Below are 20,106 nucleotides of genomic sequence, written 5' to 3'. Positions count from 1 at the left end.
AAATTGTATTTGAGGCTTCATAGATACAGAATAATGTACCTGTAGTCCGCTTTTTTCTTTCAGTGATGTTTTTGATATTCAACCCGTTGATTGAATGCAGCAATTATTATTAATTTTTCAGATATATAGAACAATTTTGAGTGAGTGATTATACTACTCTTTATTTATCCAAGGTACTCTGTATTGATTTCTATTTTTACTTTCATACAGATTTCTATTTTTATTTTCATATTTTGTGAGCTCTAATTCAAGAAATTTTTTTTATTTTGTATATTTTTATTTCTTCAAATTATTCATCAGGAGTGACTGAAATAAAAAAATGTAATTGAGTCCCATCATCATCACCATCATGGAAATGGCTTTAAGAGAAAACTGGTCAGAAGAATATTATTGCTTCCCATTTTCAACCAGCACATAGTTGCTTTTGATAAGACAGACAAGAGCCTGTCAAGAATGTTCAAGATTATAATACAACATGCCTGTTTACAGGGGAACAAACCTAGGGAATAACTTATGTGAACTTCTAGATTTCATCATACAAGACAAGCACAAAAGCACCACCCATGCCTCTGAGGACGTTGGACCACGCACCCTTGAAAAACGCTTTGCCTCCTTCTTCACGAGCAATCTTCCTCCAGCAGTCAAGTGTGCCTGTGTACGTGATAACAGTTCCTTTATGCCCTGACTGCATCATCATGCGCCGATGAACAGTGTCAAATGGATAGGAGGAAGTCAACCCAGCAACAGCAGTGACAGACTGTGCGATCATCCAGCTGATGAAGATGTGCGTGTTCTTGGGATCTGGAAGCATTCCTTTTGCGGTGTCATAGATACCGAAGTAGCCAGCCCGGTAAGATGATAATGCCCTGCACAGACACATTAAAGCCTTGGTACAGGCCCGTAATCCCATCAGATTTGTAGATCTTAACCAGGTAGTCACCAAGGCCTCTGAATTCCCTTTCAGCTCCAGCTTTGCCCACGTAAGCTGCTAGACGGGTACGGGCAAAATCAAAAGAGTACACGAAACACAAGGATGTGACTCCAGCAGCACCACCTGATGCCAGATTTCCTTCAAAGTAGCGCCAAAACTGGGTCCTCTTGTCCACGCCACCCAGAAAGATCTGCTTGTATTTATCTTTGAAGGCAAAGTTGAGAGCCTGGGTGGGGAAGTATCTGATGACATTGGCCAGGTTACCATGCCAGAAGGACAGGACTCCCTGCTCCTTGGGGATACGAACCACGCAGTCTATACTGCCCTTGTATTGCTTATTGGCAGTGATTTGCTTGCTGGCATGCTGCACCTGCAGCAGCAGCTTGACCCTCTCGATGGGCGCTACCGCGGTCTTGGAGATGGCTGCAGCCACTCCACCTGCCAGGAAGTCCTTGGCGAAGGACATAGCGGCATCTGTCATGTTGGAAGGAAAGAGGAGCCAGGCGACTGCGGGACAGGACTGGGCTGGGAACCGGCTTTGACTCCGGGACTCTGGGGCTCAAGAAATTTTTATTTTTTTATGTAAGTTTATACCCTTCCATAGTGGTTTTATTTTCTAACCCTAACTTGTAGAGAAATATGGAGGAATAAAAGAAACCACTGTAAAAATGGAAAAAAAAAAAGAAATGGAATGAAAGAGTATCCTTGTTATACAGTGACAGAAAGTTTAACTGTTTATTAAAGTTATGCAGAAAATAAAACTTGTAAATGATAAACCAAGATATTTAGCTGATGAAATTTCCAAGCAAAGTTTTTGAGTTGTGGTATGGCATTTTTTTTTTCTGCTTAGTATCAAATGGTAGAGGAAAGATAAATTGAAGGAAGGGTCATTAAAGAAAATAAAAGAATCTAGCATGTGATGATTTTGGAAACAGTCTATCTAGATTGTGAGAGAAGCTAAAATGAAGAGTGAGGCAAGTGTGCTCTCAAGAGCAATCAAAAGGATAGGTATAAAAAACTATGCAGTTAGCTGGCGCCGTGGCTCAATAGGCTAATCCTCCGCCTTGTGGTGCCAGCACACTGGGTTCTAGTCCCGGTCGGGGCACCAGATTCTGTCCCGGTTGCCCCTCTTCCAGGCCAGCTCTCTGCTGTGGCCAGGGAGTGCAGTGGAGGATAGCCCAAGAGCTTGGGCCCTGCACCCCATGGGAGACCAGGAGAAGCACCTGCTCCTGCCATTGGATCAGCGCGGTTTGCTGGCCGCAGCGTGCTGGCCGTGGCGGCCAATGGAGGGTGAATCAATGGCAAAGGAAGACTTTCTCTCTGTCTCTCTTTCTCTCACCGTCCACTCTGCCTGTCAAAAATAATAAAAAAAAAATAAAAAAATAAACAAAAACTATGCAAAAGACTAAAGTATTTAGTGACATGGTGGGTTCTTTGAAAAGATTAGGAATGAGACATTTGGGTCCTAATACACCTGTAAGAGAACCACATGCTTTTCTGAGAATACTAAGTCAGGAGAAACTGCCAACTTTTTCTGAAAGGGCAGGTATATGGATGAAGGAGGTTGATGAATGTCCTCAGTTGCTAGCATGTGATGCTCTTCATATAAAAAAAAGGACAGCATAAAAGATAGAGCTTTGGCCTCCGAGGTTAGAGCTTTGAGCCAAAGAAGTTTAGTCCCAGGCCTTGAAATCTAATTGAGTTTTCTCACTTGTCTCCCTTGCCCCATTAGGTGAGACAGGGAAGTTAGAGTAGACTGAAGAGTGAGAATGCCCCACTCAAAACATCAGGTAAGGTGTTGTTAACATCTTTTGCACTGTTGAAGAAATCTTTAGAAGGAGAATGTTCTGGGTGAATCTCACAATGGTTATTTTTCTATCCCTGTCTGAGCTTTTTTTTTTTTTTGAGCTCTTTATATATTCTGGATATTAATCTTTTATCAGTCGCATGGTTTGTAAATAATTCTCCCATTCTGTCAGTTGTCTCTTCAACTTGTTGAGTGTATCCTTTGCAGTGCAGAAGCTTCTCAGCTTGATGTAATCCTAGTTGTCAATTTTGGCTCTGATTACCTATGCCTCTGGGATTTTTTCCAAGAACTCTTTGCCAATGCCAATATATTGCAGGGTTTCCCCCAATGTTTTCTAATGATTTGATGGTATTTGGTAATAGATTTAGGTCTTAATCCATTTTGAGTTTTTTTATATAAGGTGCATACATAATTCATAATTCTGCATATAGAGATCCAGTTTTCTCAGTACCATTTGTTGGAGAGACTGTCTTTGCTCTAGGGATTGATTTTAGCTCTTTTGTCAAAGATAAATTGATTGTGGATGCCTGGATTGATTTCTGGAATTTCTATTATGATCCATTGGTCTATCCATGTGGTTTTGTGCCAGTAACAGGATGTTTTAATTATAATTTCCCTGTAGTATTTCTTGAAATCCAGTATTGTGATGCCTCCAGGTTTGTTTTTTGTTGTATAAGTTTGGTTTACCTATTTGGAGCCTCTTGTATTTCTTTCTCAGCTGGGCCATTGTCTGTATACAAAGACTGTTGATTTTTGTGTGTTGATTTTATAACCTGCCACTTTAACAAACTCTTCCATGAGTTTCCATAGCCTCCTTGTGGAGTCTTTTGGATGCCCTATATAGAGGATACTATTTTCTGCAAATAAGGGATAGTTTGACTTCCTCCTTCTCAATTTGTATCATTTTGATTTTTTTTCTTGCTTAATGGCTCTGGCTAAAACTTCCAGGCCTATATTGAATAGTAATGGTGAGACTGGGCATCCTTATCTGGATCTGGATCTTAGTAGGAATGCTTCCAACTTCTTTCCATTCAATAGGATGCTGGCCATGGGTTTGTCATAAATTGCCTTGATTGTGTTGAGGAATGTTCTTTCTATACTCAATTTGCTTAAAGTTTTCATCATAAAAGGATGTTGTATTTTATCAAATGCTTTCTCTGCATCCATTGAGATAATCATATGGTTTTTGTTCTTCCGTGTTTTAATGTGATAAATCACATTGATTGATTTGTGAATGTTGAATAATCCTTGCATATCCAGGATAAATCCCACTTGGTCTGGGTGAATGATCTTTCTGATGTGTTGTTGGATTTGATTGGTTGGTTTATTGTTGAGAAGTTTTGTGTCTATGTTCATCAGTGAAATTTATCTTCAGTTCTTTTCCTCTGTTGCATCTTTTTCAGGTTTAGGAAATTAAGGTGATGCTAACTGCATAGAAGTTTGGGAGGATTCCCTCCCTTTCAATAGTTTTGAATAGCTCAAGAGGAATTGGAGTTAGTTCTTCTTTAAATGTCTGGTAAAATTCAGTAGTGAAGCCACTCAGTCCTGGGCTTTTCTTTTTGGGGAGGGTCTTTATTACTGATTCAACTTCTGTCCTGGTTATTGGTATGTTTAGTTTTCTGTGTCTTCATGGCTCACTTTAGGTAGGTTGTAAGTGTCCAGGAATCAATCAATTTCTTCTATGTTTCCATGTTTGTTGACATACAGCTCTTTGTTGTAATTTCTGATGATTATTTTTGTGCTGTATCTGTTGTTACATTTTCTTTTTCATTTCTAATTTTATTGGTTTGGGTCTTCTTTCAATTTTTTTGTTAGTTGGGCCAGTATTATGCCAATTTTGTTTATTTTTTTAAAAAAACCAGCTCTTTGTTTTGCTAATCTTTTGTATTGTTTTCTTGGTTTCAATTTTGTTTATTTCTTCTCTAATTTTAATTGTTTATTTTGTCTTACTAGTTTTGGGTTTTGTTTGCTGTTATTCTTCTAGGTCTTTGAGATGCATTGATAGATCATTTCTTTGGTACTTTTCCAATTTTTTTTGATGGGGGTGCCAATTGTAAACTTTCCTACTAACACTGCTTTTTTTGTATCTCATAAGTTTTGACATTTTTATTGTGATCTCCATTCGTTTCCAGAAATTTTTTGATTTCTTCTGTGACACACTGTTCATTCAGGAGTATGTTGTTCAGTCTCCATGTGTTTGCATATGTCCCAGAGATTCTTGAGTTGTTGATTTCTAGCTTCATTTCATTTTAGTTAGAGAAGATGCATGGCATGATTTTGATATTTTTGAATTTGCAGAGACTTGTTTTATGGTCTAGTATGTGGTCTATCCTAGGAAAAGTTCCATGCACTGGTGAGAAGAATGTGTATTCTGCAACTGGAGGACGAAAAATTCTGTAAATATCCATTAGTTTCATTTGGCCTACAGTATCAATTAACTCTGTTGTTTCCTGGATTATTTTCTGTCTTGTTTATCTGTCCATTGTTGAAAGTGGGGTATTCAAGTCCCCCAATACTATTGTATTGGAGTCTATGTCTCACTTTAGATCCATTAACATTTCTTTTAAATAACCAGGTGTCCCATAATTAGTTGCATATACATTTATTATAGTTACATCTTCCTATTGAGTGCCTTCTCTGTCTCTTTTAACTGCTTTTTTTTTTTTTAAATTAAAATCCATTTGTCTGATATTAGGATGGCTACTCCAGCTCTTTTTTGATTTCTGTTAGCATGGAATATCTTTTTTCATTCTTTCCCTTTCTTTTCTTTTTTTAAAGATTTATTTATATGAAAGTCAGAGTTTATACAGAGAGAAGGAGAGGCAGGGAGGGGGGGTCGGACTTCCATCTACTGGTTCACTCTCTAACTGGCCACAATGGTCGGAGCTACTCCAATCCGAAGCTAGGAGCCAGGAGCTGCTCTGGGTCTCCCACATGGTTGCAGGGGTCCAAGGATTTTGGCCTTCTTCTACAGATTTCCTGGGCTATAGCAGAGAGCTGGATCAGAAGTGGAGCAGCCAGGGCTCAAACCAGTGCCCATATGGGACACCAGCACTACAGCTTTACCCACTATGCCACAGTGCTAGCCCTGATCCTTCCACTTTCAGTCTGCAGATATCTTTGTTGGTTAGATGTGTTTCTTGTAGACAACAAATAGATGGGTCTTGTTTTATAATGCATTTAGCCAGCCTGTATCTTTTTATTGGTGTGTTGAGGCCAGGAAAACAGGATCTTGACAAAAGTACTAAGACCCTAGCCAGTGGGCTGCGAATGGTAATTATCATGTGAAATTTTGCAGGTGGCTGGAAATACTCCAGCGAGCAGATTCCATGTATAGTGTTACAATAATAGAATGAGAAAGCTTCTTCTGCAATCTTAACCTTTTCTAAACACATTAACTAAGATATTAGGCATTAACTCTGTTAATGGTCCCTATTGCCTCTTTTATTTTTTCCTGTGATAGTGCCCTCTCACAGGGATTCTAGGATTGTCCACATGATTTTCTCTGGCCAATAGAACAGTGGCAGACATAACATAAATAGAACTTTGAAAAAATACTTGAGTGATTCTGCTTCTTTTGCAATCATGATACTTCCATGAAAACAAAACTGTGTAGTTTGCTAAAGGATCAGACCATGTGAAGTAGGAATATCATTCCAATGATACTAGCCTAGATTTTTTAGCCCATATTACTTCAACCGACTACAAGCACATGAAGGAACCCAATTAAGAACAGCTAAGTCCAGCTCAGATCAATAAAACAATTCAACTGATTTGTAGACAGGATTCAAATTCCAAAAATAGGGGAAACTGGTTCTTTAGAGGCCAAAAAGCATTTTTGGCTGCCCTCTAGCTCCACAATTGGTTCACTTAAACTGTAAAGTGAGAGTTTGGCTCCGTGTTCTCACTTTCAGACCCAGGTATTCCGTGCTAGATAGACTGGCACATATTCAGTGCAATCTCTCTGAGAGGAGAAGAAAAAACACACTTGAGAAGAACACATTGTAGAAATACATGATTTTTGAGTCCTGAAATACTGCAAGGACACTATTCTCTTCTAATCCTCTATGGACTCATTCTTAAGAGATGTCATTGGCTGCTTCAGATTAGGAATCTCTTAAGGAGATTTTTTTCAGTTAAATGTGAAAGCAGAATGAAAATTTAACTTGGAGGCTTTTTAAAATTAATACTTTTAAAAATTTATATAAAGCAAATAGATATATATTTTATATATACAATTTAAGAACATAATGATTCTTCCTACCTTCCCTCCAACCTCTCCTTTCTTTCTTATTTTTATTTTAATTTTTGCAATGACATACTTTCAATTTGCTCTAAATCACAACCTTAATATTTAACTTGGAAGTTTTAAAAAAGTTCCTAAGCCATTCCACAGTGAAAACAGTATAAACTGAGTATAAAAACTGAAAATGCATAATCACAAGAATTTGTGGATTCCAGAGAGAATCCATATTAAGTTTTACATTGATCCTGAGAGAATCCATATTAAGTTTTACATTGAATTGAATGAAAAGTAAGAGGATTTGAGTATTTTTGAAAGGAAATTAAAGGGAGATCAAACGAGATCAGGGGACCAGGGCTGCCTCTACTGTAAATTTCTTTCTTTGCAAGGAGCAGCATACACAACAGGATGCACTAGATAAGACTTCAGCAACAAGCAACCCCCAGTTTCAGTGGCTCTGACAATACAATCTTATTTCTTTGCCTTGCCACATGTGCTATGTGGGATGGAGGGACTTTGCTCAAGAGTCTTTCCAGGACATAGACTGGCAGATGCTCCATCTTAACACTGGTTTCCGTAATCACCAAACTAAAAAAAATTATAAGAATAAAAGAGAATATGGAGAATTGCATACTGATGCTTAATGCTGCCACATGGAAGAAACATATGGCACTTCCATTCACATTTATTGGCCTAAGAAAGTTATATAGAGGAAGGAAATACAATCCTTCTGCTTGCCTGGAAGGAGAGAGGAAGCAGAACATACTCTAATATCTTCCACAGTCATTCTGTGCAACAAAATATTTGGTCAGTCTCCATTTTGTGTGCAAAATACATTTACTTCTACCCCAAGGGAAAAAGCTCACAAATCTCCATAGAGTAATAATACCAAATGAAAAGTCAAGATATCTTTCAGTGTGCTGTCGTCTCTACAGCAATTCCCGATAAGGTGCTTTTGGTCCAGAGACTTAAAGTGGTAAGTTTTCTCTATTTTACACATTCAATATAAAGTGATAGAATTTGTGGGACAATTTCAATAACCAATAAAATTTGGGAAAGGAATAATTGGGAGATGCAAAGTAGAACGCTTCTAAAACCTCATTGTAAATTTTGAGATTTTCATTCAGAGTGAGCTTTGACATTCATTCCCATGAGTGTTTAATTAGTATAACCTGTAGCATTTATTCCACCCTCTTTTCCTCACTGTACCCCAAGAAGGTATAAATAATTTTGGAAAAATAAATAAATTGAGGATGTTTATGTCACCTCTGTCTCTCTTTCTCATGGAAGTTTACAGCTTTAGGGAACAAACATTCATCTCTGATTTTCTGTGCTCTTCTTTGATACCCCATGCTTGGCCCCTAGGTGGATGAATTACCCTGATTCAGCACTGCCTAGCAAGTAAGGTAAGCATCCTGAATGTTGTGATTCAGATAGTATGTCTATTGAGCCACACAATCAAACATCCTTGCCTTCAAAAATGGAGATAGTTTGTCTATCACTGACCTGTTTTTAAAAATTTTTATTTTATGTATTTGAAAGGCAGAGAGACAGAGATAACAAGGAGACAGAAACAAAGATGCCCCATGTGCTATCTCATGCCCCAAATAACTACAACAGATAGGGTTGGGCCGGAGCAAAGTCAGCATTCAGAAATTCAATCCAGGTGCCCACATGGGTGACATCACCTGCCACTTCCTAGGAGTCACATTAGCAGGAAGCTGAAATTGGAAGCAGAGTCAGGACTCAAACCCAGACACTCCAATACGGGATGGGATGTGGGCATCCCAAGTGGCATTTTAATCACTGTGTTAAATGCCTGCCCCATCACTAAGTGTTTTGCTTCTTATTTTATTTTTAGATAACAGTGATTGCATAAGTTTATTTTAGATAATTCATCAACTGGGCTTTCTATTTTAGCTATATGTTGGAACATCTTTACCAACAGTGTATATGTTCTTTTCCCTAATTGCTTTGATATGTTTATTGTATTATACTCTCATCCATGATCATGCTGGGAATTATACTTTTAGCATGCCTATTATATTTCTGTTTTTAATTTTTTTAGTTCTATGATAGTGTTAATTTGATACTTAATTTTTTTGCAAGCCCCTCCTTTACAGTTTCCTGATATTTGAATCATGGTCCAGGTATAGAAGAGAGATGAGATAATTTCTGCAAATCTTGACAAAATGAAGAAGGACAACAAGGGAGACGGAAGCATAAAGATACTCCTAGATGTCTGGCTTCAATGACTGGGTGGTGCTGCTCATTGATACCGAGGTTTCAGCAGGGAGAAAATATTTTGATTTTTATAAATAAATTTTTTTAGAACACTGGACTTAATTATTTTCCCAGTAATGCCTTAGACCTGAAGAATAAGGAATTTTGATTAGTGAAAGAGAGGGAAAACTGGATCACATGCCAAACATGAGTGAGTTGCTTCAGTTACAATAAAAGTACTTAAGGCCGGCGTCGCGGCTCAATAGGCTAATTCTCTGCCTAGCGGCGCCAGCACACCGGGTTCTAGTCCTGGTCGGGGTGCCGGATTCTGTCCTGGTGGCTCCTCTTCCAGTCCAGCTCTCTGCTGTGGCCCGGGAGTGCAGTGGAGGATGGCCCAAGTGCTTGGGCCCTGCACCCCATGGGAGACCAGGAGAAGCACCTGGCTCCTGGCTTCGGATCAGTGCAGTGCGCCGGCCGCAGCGTGCCAGCCGCGATGGCCACTGGAGGGTGAACCAATGGCAAAAGGAAGACCTTTTTCTCTGTCTCTCTCTCTCTCACTGTCCACTCTGCCTGTAAAAAAAAAAAAAAAAAAAAAAAAAAAAAAAAAAAAAAAAAAGAATAAAAGTACTTAAGATATCTGTAGACACTGAGTTCCTAAAGAGGGACCCTAAAATGTTGGTAAGGGATGTCAAAGTGATCAGAAAAGTGCTAAAGAATAACTTAATATATCTCCCACAATTTAAATCAGTTTTTAAAATCTTGCAGTTTGGTAAAAGAAACCTCCTCCCTCTTTTTTTGTGTGTGTGTTTTCTAATTTGTGTTCAATATAATTCCAAGCTCCCAGAATCTAGTATTTCTGTAATAACATAATTTATTCCACTTGTTACTTCTAATAACAAGTGGCTAATATTTGAGTCCAGGAACTATTTCTAAAATAGAAAAAATGAGTTTCAATGTCAAGGCAGCCAATGTAAAGGAAATTGCTGCTGAATTACATGGAAGATGAGCCAAGAATTTAGAAAAGGAGCTTGAGGTCTGGTTGTTCTGTTTGTCACCTCCGCATCTTCCCATATTTTAAATCGATCGTTATGTGTTAAGCTGGGGGTGGAGGAGGTGGTGGTAGTTTTCAAAGTGTTATGAAAAATCATGGAAAAATATTAAAGAAAATTTAAAGAAAAAAGTCATTGATAGTCCCCATCACCTTCATGCATTATTGGAATATTTTACTCATTTAATTCTAGACATTCTTGGTGGATTTATATTTTTACATGGCTGCAACTTTAGATGAGTTCTCCTCCCTTCCCACGCACTTAATCAGTGATATAAGTATTTTAAAAAAATGCTGCATAGTCTCCATACTTACCTCATAAAAGTGCTTTTAAATATTCTTTTGAGTGGAGCTATGGTTGGACACTAAGTTGGTGATGTGAATACCCCAAATTTGACACATTGGTATTAAAGAAGACAATAGAAACACGCAGGTCTTTCCAGCTTTCTCCTATCTGCTTGAAGCAGGGGATAAAACCCAGGCAGGTCTCTCTGATCATCCTCATCCCTTCTACCTGGAAGAGCCTCACGTGTCAGGTATTGGTGCTCTATACCCGCAGTGAAGGAATGTCACAGAGGGATGCCGAAGAGAATCTGAGCAAGCAGGTTTGCTAAGTTCCCCCCAAGTTATTACCCTTAGATCATACCCTTTGTCTTCTAATCATACTTTTGAATTATCGTTTACAAAAATGTGTCACATAAAACTTAGATAACTTTGTATACTTCTTTCTGTCTGTCTTTTGTTATGGGGATTTCAGTCATGAACCTTGTGATAAGTGAGGAAACTACATTGCTTTTCCTCTCCATTTTCTAGTATCTGGTGGAGGGCGGCTGGGACACCCGACTTGCCCTGGGTCAACTGATACAAAGTTGGCAGAAAGGTAAGAATTCTGACCAATGTATGTTGTCCCAGATCTCTCTCTGTAGTGACCTGTTGCAAGTGGATGGTAAAAAAACTTTCTTTGTCTCTTCCTTTCCAAATTCAGATTAGCAGGAGGAAAAAAAACAAACCCTTTTTTTAAAATTATGATTCTTGTGTCCTGTGCTGCATGTGCTTTTCTTTTGTTTGTCTTTTTTTAAAGAAGTCTCATCTATGAGCCGTGTCATAGATAAGGAAATGATACATTTGTTATCCTCTATAATACAAATACAGAAAGGCCTTTTCTTCTCTTAGCATTTTACACAGAATAAAATTACCACAAGGAAGGCACAGAATAAAATTACCACAAGGAAGGATTACTTGCAAGAACAATGGGTATAATTCTTTTTACTATGTTCTGGCAATTTATTTCCTTGTATGTTTTCTTAGAATTACTTATTTAACTTTAAAAATACATAATTGATAATTACCAGGCAAAATTATTATATAACTGGAAATATTAGTCTTAAAATGTTGTTGTTAGAAATGATTGCATAATTTATTAGTGCTGAGATAAATCCCTTAATATTATATTTATTTATTTATTGTATTTTCCTTTTTGTCAATTTCTCATTCATATTTTTGTTCAATTGTCTGCCTTATCACTTAATAATTTAATTATTGTTTACTAAAATGTTTCGGGTTTTGTGTGATTCACTGTTACTTCTTTTTATTGTTTCTACTATATTTAAATTTGTAAAGTCATTCTCTTTCCAATTAACTGAAAAAATATTAATATTAATGTATTTTCTAGCTTTATATGATTTTAATGGATTTATAAGATACAGCACTCACTGATACAATTGAAAATATTTTTGAGTATAATTTAAAGCGATCTCTACTTTTTTCAAGCCCAATTTTTACCATTAAAAACTATGGACAAACTTTGGCAATAATTAGAATTGTAGAGAAATGGTGTGGTTTGCTGTTCGTCAAGGGAGACCAGACATCTGCAGTGGGCACTAATCCTATTGTGGGTTTCAAAGATCAAATAGATTGAGTTGGAAGATGTTTTAAGAACTCGTTCGAATGGGAAATTCAGAATCAATGTGAGTATAGAAGCTAAATTAGATGTCTATATTGGTTATTTGTAGGAGATTTCCTAAGAAGAATACATGTTAGGGCTGACATTGTGCTATAACAGGTTAAGCTTCCAACTGTGACTCTTCCATTCCAAATGGGAACGAGTTTGAGACCCACTGGCTTCATTTCTGATCCAACTCCTTGCTAATAATGTGTCTATGAAAGTAGAAGAAGATAGCCCAGGTCCTTGTGTCCCAGCACCCACGTGGGACACCTAGATGAAGCTCCTGGCTCCTGTCTTCTCCCTGACCCAGCCTTGGCCATTGTGACTATTTGGGAAGTGAACTAGCAGATAGAAGATCTCTCTCTTTCTCTTCTTGTCTCTCTGTAACTCTGCCTTTCATACAAAAATCTTAAAAACAAAACGGTGTTTGACATATGTAAATATCTAAAAAGAAGAAGAAATTTTTTATTGCTGTCAAGTGAATAATTCAAAGGCTTGTGAATTGCAAGATCAATTACAAAGCTAAATGATGGATTTCATTTTTTTTCTTTTGACAGGCAGAGTTAGAGAGAGAGAGAGAGAGACAGAAAGAAAGGTCTTCCTTCCATTGGTTCACCCCCGAAATGGCCGCCACGACCTGCGTGCTGTGGCCAGCATGCTGCGCCAATCCCAAGCCAGGAGCCAGGGGCTTCTTCCTGGTCTCCTATGTGGATGCAGGGCCCAAGCACTTGAGCCATCCTCCACTGCACTCCCGGGCCACAGCAGAGAGCTAGACTGGAAGAGGAGCAACTGGGACAGAATCCCAGCTGGGACTAGAACCTGGGGTGCTGGCATTGCAGGCGAAGGATTAGCCAAGTGAGACGCGGCGCCGGGCAAGATTTCATTTTTTTTTTTGAAAACATTTTTTCTTCAAAAAGAACTATGCTGCCTAAAGTCACAAATCTAAGACTGATCTGATGTCAGTGTTCACAGGGACTGCCTTTAAAATGCTCACTAGAACCCCTGCTGTTGGATTTGCCAGAGAAAAAGGCAGTGATGTAGGTTGTGGACATTTATTGGGAAAACTTCTTTGATCCTGCAATGAATTCTTTCTCTCATGATGAAGGGGGTGGTCAAACTGCCTGGGGTATGTGCATGTGTGTGTGTGTGATGCCCCTCATGAGGCTGCCCACATTCACTTCTGAGTGTGTACTGTCTCTTTGGTCTTTTCAAATGAATTATGCTCCCTTTCTTGCACATTGTCTATGTCTCTGCTTTGAATTCATTTCTTATGTACAGACAGGAACGTTGGAATCAATACATCTGGGGACATGATGCTTCCCCAACTTAACTATGAGCTAAATACATGTATTTTGTGTATGAGGTACCCAGATCTAACTATTTAATTATAGAAATAAAAAACAGACTGTTATAAGCTTTCTTTGAAATTCCCTTATCTGACCAAGGTAAATAGTTCTAGAAGGAATACAGTTATCTTGAACCCCTTCTCTATAATCTCATCAAACAGAGGAGATTAACTCACAGGAAAGGGTATTAAGGTTGATGTTGCTGATTCTTATGAGGACTCCAACTGACAGACTTTATCTGCATAATAAGGGAATCTTTGTTCAACATGTGTTCCCTTTCCTCAACTTATGTTGTTGCCACTTTCCCACCAGAAATTCTTATTTCTTTTATAACTCAAAATGCTGTGTAATTTACACCACATAGTCCTTTGAGTTCCGTTCTTTGTGTGGCTCCTGTGCACATTTATGTGTAGTAATATCTATGCCTATTTCTGCTACTAGCTTGTTTCATTGATGTAATAAGTAGTGATTATTATTTCTATTTGCAGTAATATATAATAATATATATTATGTATTATATAATATATAATATTATATATTAATAATAAAATGAGCATAAGAAGACCAAAGTTTGACTTTATTCTCAGCAGAAGACTAATTTATTTTATTGAAGTAACATTACATAGTTATTATTATGTGCCAGATGTGTTGCAATCCTGTATGGTGGGCCTTATTTTTATACCTACTTTAAGATGAAGAAACTAAGGTTCAAGGAACCTAACTCTCCTGTCACTGAGTCTGGTTCCAGACACACTGTGGTTCACCAATCAATAAAGCTAGAATTAGGAATAATATACTTTAATTTGTTCAGCTACTCTTCTTTACAGTAAAGTAAGTGTCCCGTCAGTAATCAATTGAATAACAAAAACTACATTCATAATGTACATACATACATACATACATGTGCATACATACATACATGCCTAAAGGGGGCCAGTGTTGTGGTACAATGGGTTAAGCTGCTACCTGCAATGCCAGCATCCCACATCTGTGCAGTTCAAGGATTCAAGTCCTGGCTGCTCCACTTCTGATCCAGCTCCCTGCTAATGCACCTGGAAAAGCAGCAGAAGATGCATGGTCCAAGTCCTTGCTCCCTCCTTCCACCTCATCATCACCACCCCTTTGGAGATCAGGATGGAGTTCTCCCACCCAAGTACTAACCAGGCCCAACCCTGCATAGCTTTGGAGATCAGACGAGCTCTGGTGTGTTCAGGGTGGTATGACCATAGACCAAGATGGAGTTCTATTATTCTGGATTCCTCTTGGCCGAGCCCCACCACCCATTGCAGCTATCTGGGGAGTAAACTAGAGATGGAAGATTTCTCTGTCTCTTTCAAATAAATAAGAAAAGAAGAAGAAGAAGAAGAAGAAGAAGAAGAAGAAGAAGAAGAAGAAGAGGAGGTATACCTTGTGCAGTTGTGTGAGTACAACCTGTTGAAATCCTTGCTTAGTATATACTAAGTTGATCTTCAGTATATGAAAGTAATTGAAAATGAAACTCGATGAAGGGCGCGATGGGAGAGGGAGTGGGAGAGGGGAGGTCCACGGGAGGGAGGGAGGTAGGTTGGTGGGGGGAAACCACAACAATACAAAAGTTGCACTTTGTAAATTCACATTTATTAAATAAAAAAACTATATAGCAAACAAACAAAAAAAGAACTTTATCCTTTTAGTATTTTTTATGTTCTACTTAAAACTACTGGTTGAACTCTGTAATTAATACACAATTATTCTCAGGTGTTTAATTAATGCTATAACTAGTACTCAAACAGTATTTTACACTTGTGTTTCTGTGTGGGTGCAAACTGTTGAAATCTTTACTTAATATATGCTAAATTGATCTTCTGTATATAAAGATAATTGAAAATGAATCTTGATGTGAATGGAAGGGGAGAGGGAGTGGGTGAGGGGAGTGTTGTGGGTGGGAGGGAAGTTATGGGGGGGGGAAGCTATTGTAATCCATAAGCCGTACTTTGGAAATTAATGTTCATTAAATGAAATAAAATAAACATAAAAAATTAAAATAAAAAGAAGAGGAGGAAGAAGATGAATGCATTTGTCCAATGTACTCTTTGGAGGAAAATTGCTTCCTTCTACTCTTCTAGGTTCTTTGGCTGGTGTATGAATTAAATTTACAGAAGACAGATTAACAGGAGAGAACAGGTTTAGTTAAGTATATGTGTATGGGAGTCCCACACATACATGAGACTGAGTGAAGCAGCTAAATGACTGAGGCTTGTGCATCATCCTGAGACACAGGAAAAAAGGAACTTGGAACTTCTGGGGGGTGCAGGTGGTAGAGGTAAATGTGAGAGGGTGAAAGGAAAGCCCAATAAAGAGAAGATGGTAAGGAAAAAAGCATCATAAAGGTAAAATGAATTATGCAAATTTCAGTAGATCTCTTCATTATTGGTTTCCAGTCTAGTCATTCAGTCATCCCTGCCCTTCAGGTGTAGACAGCAAGAGAAAGGGACGTTTTTCTTTATAGATGTACATTTTCCTAAACAGCATTCGCTTTTCTGGAGCTGGTGTTGTGAAGCCACTGCCTACAATTCCAGCATCCCATATGGAAGTACCTGGTTCGAGTCTTGGCTGCCCTAATTCTAATCCAGCTCCATACTCATGTACCTGGAAATGCAGTGGAAAATGGCCCAAGTGCTAGGGACCTACCCCTGTACGCGGGGGACCAGGATGGAGTTCCTGGATCCTGGTTTTGGCCTGGACCAGCCTGGGCTGTTGAGAGCCTTTAGGGAGTGCAGGGATGGAGGATCTCTCTCTCTCCCCTTCTCCTCTCTCCTTCCCTCTCTCCCTCCCCGCTCCAGTCTCTTGTCATTCTGCCTTTTAAAGAAACACAATAAATCTTTTTTTTTAATTAACTTTTCTGAGCTTCTCCAGTTTCTTAAGGAACAAGTTTAAAATAATCAATGTGCCAAAGACCATATCCTGGTCTCTTACAGTCACATTTGGGGATGGGTGTCCTGTACCACTTCAGTACCAACTCTATCAGTTTTCTTTTAGTCAAGTATTTTGGCCAATCATAGTTTTAGTTGATCTACTGTTGGCTTTATACATGACTTTATAAAAAAAGAAAAACAAAATCAATTCCCTTCTATAAAGAGCTGAATCACTGGTACATGGAGTCAAAAAGCACTAAAATGTTATACTGGAAGCTGGGTTTTTTAAGGATACATTTATTAAAGCAGAATTTCTTGGTTGCCTGAATTAAAGAGACAAAGGAAATGAAATACAAATGTGGTCAGGCTGAAAGGAATGGCGTGCATTCCTTTCTATGGGTGTTTGGAAGAGGACACTTAAATCCTGTTTGCATGAAAGTACTTATTCAAAAATGATACAGTGCAAAGTTAATCTCTTGACAACTAAAAAATAGACTATGAAATAGCATGAAGGGAATAATTCCAATGCTTTTACCTATTTCTACATTAATCTACACTTGATTGCTACAACTATAAATGGTCAATAAAATTTGCTTTGATTAATCTGTAAGAGAAGAAATCATGAACTTATGAAAATAATCCTCAATTTTCATGCAGCTGGATCTCTCACTTTCTTCTTAAATGAGTGTAAAACTTAAAGAATGTTGCAAGAAATGATCATTTCAGGTTTTTTTGAAATATCTAATTTTTAGATTTTTTTTGGTTTAAAAAACATCAGAGAAAACTAATCACCAATTAAAAATCAATGTTTACAACAGAGCTATCAATATTGTTATTACTATACCATTTCCTCATAGTGTGATATTTAAAGTTTCTGTATAATAAACGCAAATCTTTCTTTAACTAGGACTTTGAGCTGCTTTCTTACGAGAATTGCAACATATGGTTTTCCTCTTCCACTTTTTAATATTTTGGTCTCCGGTGAATCCGCATAAAAAGCCTCCTTCCTTTAGCTGGAGTCCACAAATGAAAGGCTTTTCTTTTCCTGATTGTAGATTAGCCTGCCAAGAAACAAACATGAGCTGGAGAACATCACTTTAATTTATTGATGGGATACAGATGACAAGGAAGTCAGTCCTCTTCTTGGCTTTTGGGAACGCTTCAGGCTGACCCAGCACAGCTGAGTTCATACGGCAAAGAGAGACTTTGCCAAAAACTGAAGCCAATAGTCATTGCAAACCTCTGAACCAAAGCATTCCTTTAGTGCTTGAATTTCCCTATAATTTGTGTATATTCCCTTTTTGTCAATGAAGCTAGTAGTGGATAACTAGCTTTGTGCAATCAGACAAAACAACTGCACCATTCATTCAGTAATTAGATGATGGCGGCACTGCATGCTTTATGGTTTCTGTTCTTCATTCTTTCCTTTTTTTTTTCTTTTTTTCCTTTCCTTTCTTTTTAAGTCTTTGGAGACAAACTCTGGGATGTTTGGCAAAGCAGAGGTTCTTGTTGAAAAATATCCTGTCTTTTTTATTTTAGGATTGCTAATAAGTTCTATCCTCAGAGGCAAACCATTCGATGCACATAGCTGGGGACAAACAGCCAAAGGGTTCTTTTATTTATTTATTTATTTTTCACTTTTGGTTCTTATATATTTTACCTTGAGCTTTTACAGTTTTGTTACTCAACAGAGAAGAAGGTTTCTACTCTTCTTGTATCTAACAGCACATAAATGAACTTGATCCTTAAGTTAAACATTATGAGCAGGCCTTAAATAAATTGTTGAACTTTCAGATGTGAAAATTTTACAAAGAGTGAAGCAGACAGGGAAGTAGGACAAATAAATGGAGAGGAAGCCTGAGTGACTGAAGAACACATGACAGATTAAATTCCTGCATGCTGATACTTTTCCTTCTTTTTCAAACTGTTTTTTATCTTTTACACTATTAGGAAAGAAGGGAGAGGAAGTTTCTACAGTCAAGCAGTAATAGTATTCCGGTTCTGTTGCTTCCTTTTAAAGGCATTGCATCCACAAAGTTGGTGTGGTTTGCTGCCTTCACTGGAGACTGGCCTGTTAGCTAGGAATCTTGTTTGCAAGTGACACAGCTTTAGTTATTTGAAGGAAAAGAGGTTGGTTTCCCTGTTAAAATTATACATAGGGCAGAATGCAGCTATCTTTAGAGATGTCTGGAATCAGAGAACTAGATCCTTGTCAAGAATCTTCCGCCTTTTCCCATCTCTTGGCTTCTTCTGTAGCCTGACCATTTTTCTTTGACCACCTGGAACCAAAAGTGGAAATACGGCTAATGAAATTCAAGCTCAATTATAATTCTGAGGTCAAAAGTTTGAACAAAATTCAACTGTTTAGTACACAACTTGGGACATGTGCATACCATATCAGGGTACCTGTATTTGAGTCTAGATTCTGTTCCCAATTCTAGGTTCCTGCTAATGTGGCATGCTGGAAAGCAGCTGGCAATGGCTCAAGTAGTTGTATTTCTGCCACCTGGAAGACCCGGACTGAATTCCTGGCTCCCCTCTTTGGCTTGGCCCAGATTGGCCCTTTGCAGGCATTTAGGGGTAAACTAGCAGATTGGGGATTTTCTGTCTCTGTCTCTTCACCTTTTAAAAAAAATTTGAAAAAGGCTAGTCTGTTCTGAAACTCCACTTCTCCAATCTCTACTTCAATTATTCAACTTTGCTCTTGAATTGGGAAAGTAATGAAAGGTAATATATAAATAAATGACCATGTTGCAATAAAACTTTATTTACTAATACAACATGTGGATGGTAGCTTGACAACTTTGACATATACAAAGTTATTTTTTTTGACATGCAGAGTGGACAGTGAGAGAGAGAGAGAGAGACAGAGAGAAAGGTCTTCTTTTTCCGTTGGTTCACCCTGCAATGGCTGCTGTGGCCGGTGCGCTGTGAACGGCGCACCGTGCTGATCCAAAGCCAGGAACCAGGTGTTTCTCTTGGTCTCCCTTGTGGGTGCAGGGCCCAAGCACTTGGGCCATCCTCCACTGCACTACCAGGCTATAGCAGAGAGCTGGGCTGGAAGAGGAGCAACCGGGACAGAATCCAGCACCCTGACTGGGACTAGAACCTGGAAAAAATAGAATTAGAAGATAATGTACTTTTTTTCTTAAATTTTTTTCAAGACTCCTTGTACAGCAAATGTTAAAGAGGTGTTTAAAAGAAAATATTAAATAAATCCTAGATATTATTATTATTAGAAGTGTTCTTTTTTAAAATTTATTTGACAGGTAGAGTTACAGACAGTGAGAGAGAGAGACAGAGAGAAAGGTCTTCCTTCTGTTGGTTCACTCCCCAAATGGCCGCTACGTCTGGAGCCAGGTGCTTCCTCCTGGTCTCCCACGTGGGTGCAGGGTCCAAGCACTTGGGCCATCCTCCACTGCCCTTCTGGGGCACAGCAGAGAGCTGGACTGGAAGAGGAGCAGCCAGGTCTAGAACCCAGCGCCCATATGTGATGCCGGTGCCACAGGTGGAGGATTAACTTACTGCGCCACGGCGTCTGCCGTGGAAGTGTTCTTGAATGACCTTAGAGTAGATTTACAAAAATAGTTTGATTAGAAGAATGTCTATTAAATATATTAAACAGGTATTTAAAAGAGTAAATCTTGGGTAAAAACATAACCTCAAACT

At 38.4% G+C, this 20,106-nt stretch overlaps 1 pseudogene; it reads right to left on the bottom strand.

The window, feature by feature from the left end:
- Positions 1-255: 255 nt before the first annotated feature.
- On the bottom strand, positions 256-1,487 carry LOC149124536 (ADP/ATP translocase 2 pseudogene; annotated as a pseudogene).
- Between the last annotated feature and the right edge of the window lie 18,619 nt (positions 1,488-20,106).

The sequence above is a fragment of the Oryctolagus cuniculus genome, chromosome 9 (assembly GCF_051225735.1).
Source record: "Oryctolagus cuniculus isolate XC-2025 breed Fujian yellow rabbit chromosome 9, ASM5122573v1, whole genome shotgun sequence".
NCBI lineage: Eukaryota > Metazoa > Chordata > Mammalia > Lagomorpha > Leporidae > Oryctolagus > Oryctolagus cuniculus.
The sequence above is the reverse complement of the archived record's forward strand: the minus strand, read 5'-3'. Positions and strand labels throughout refer to the sequence as shown.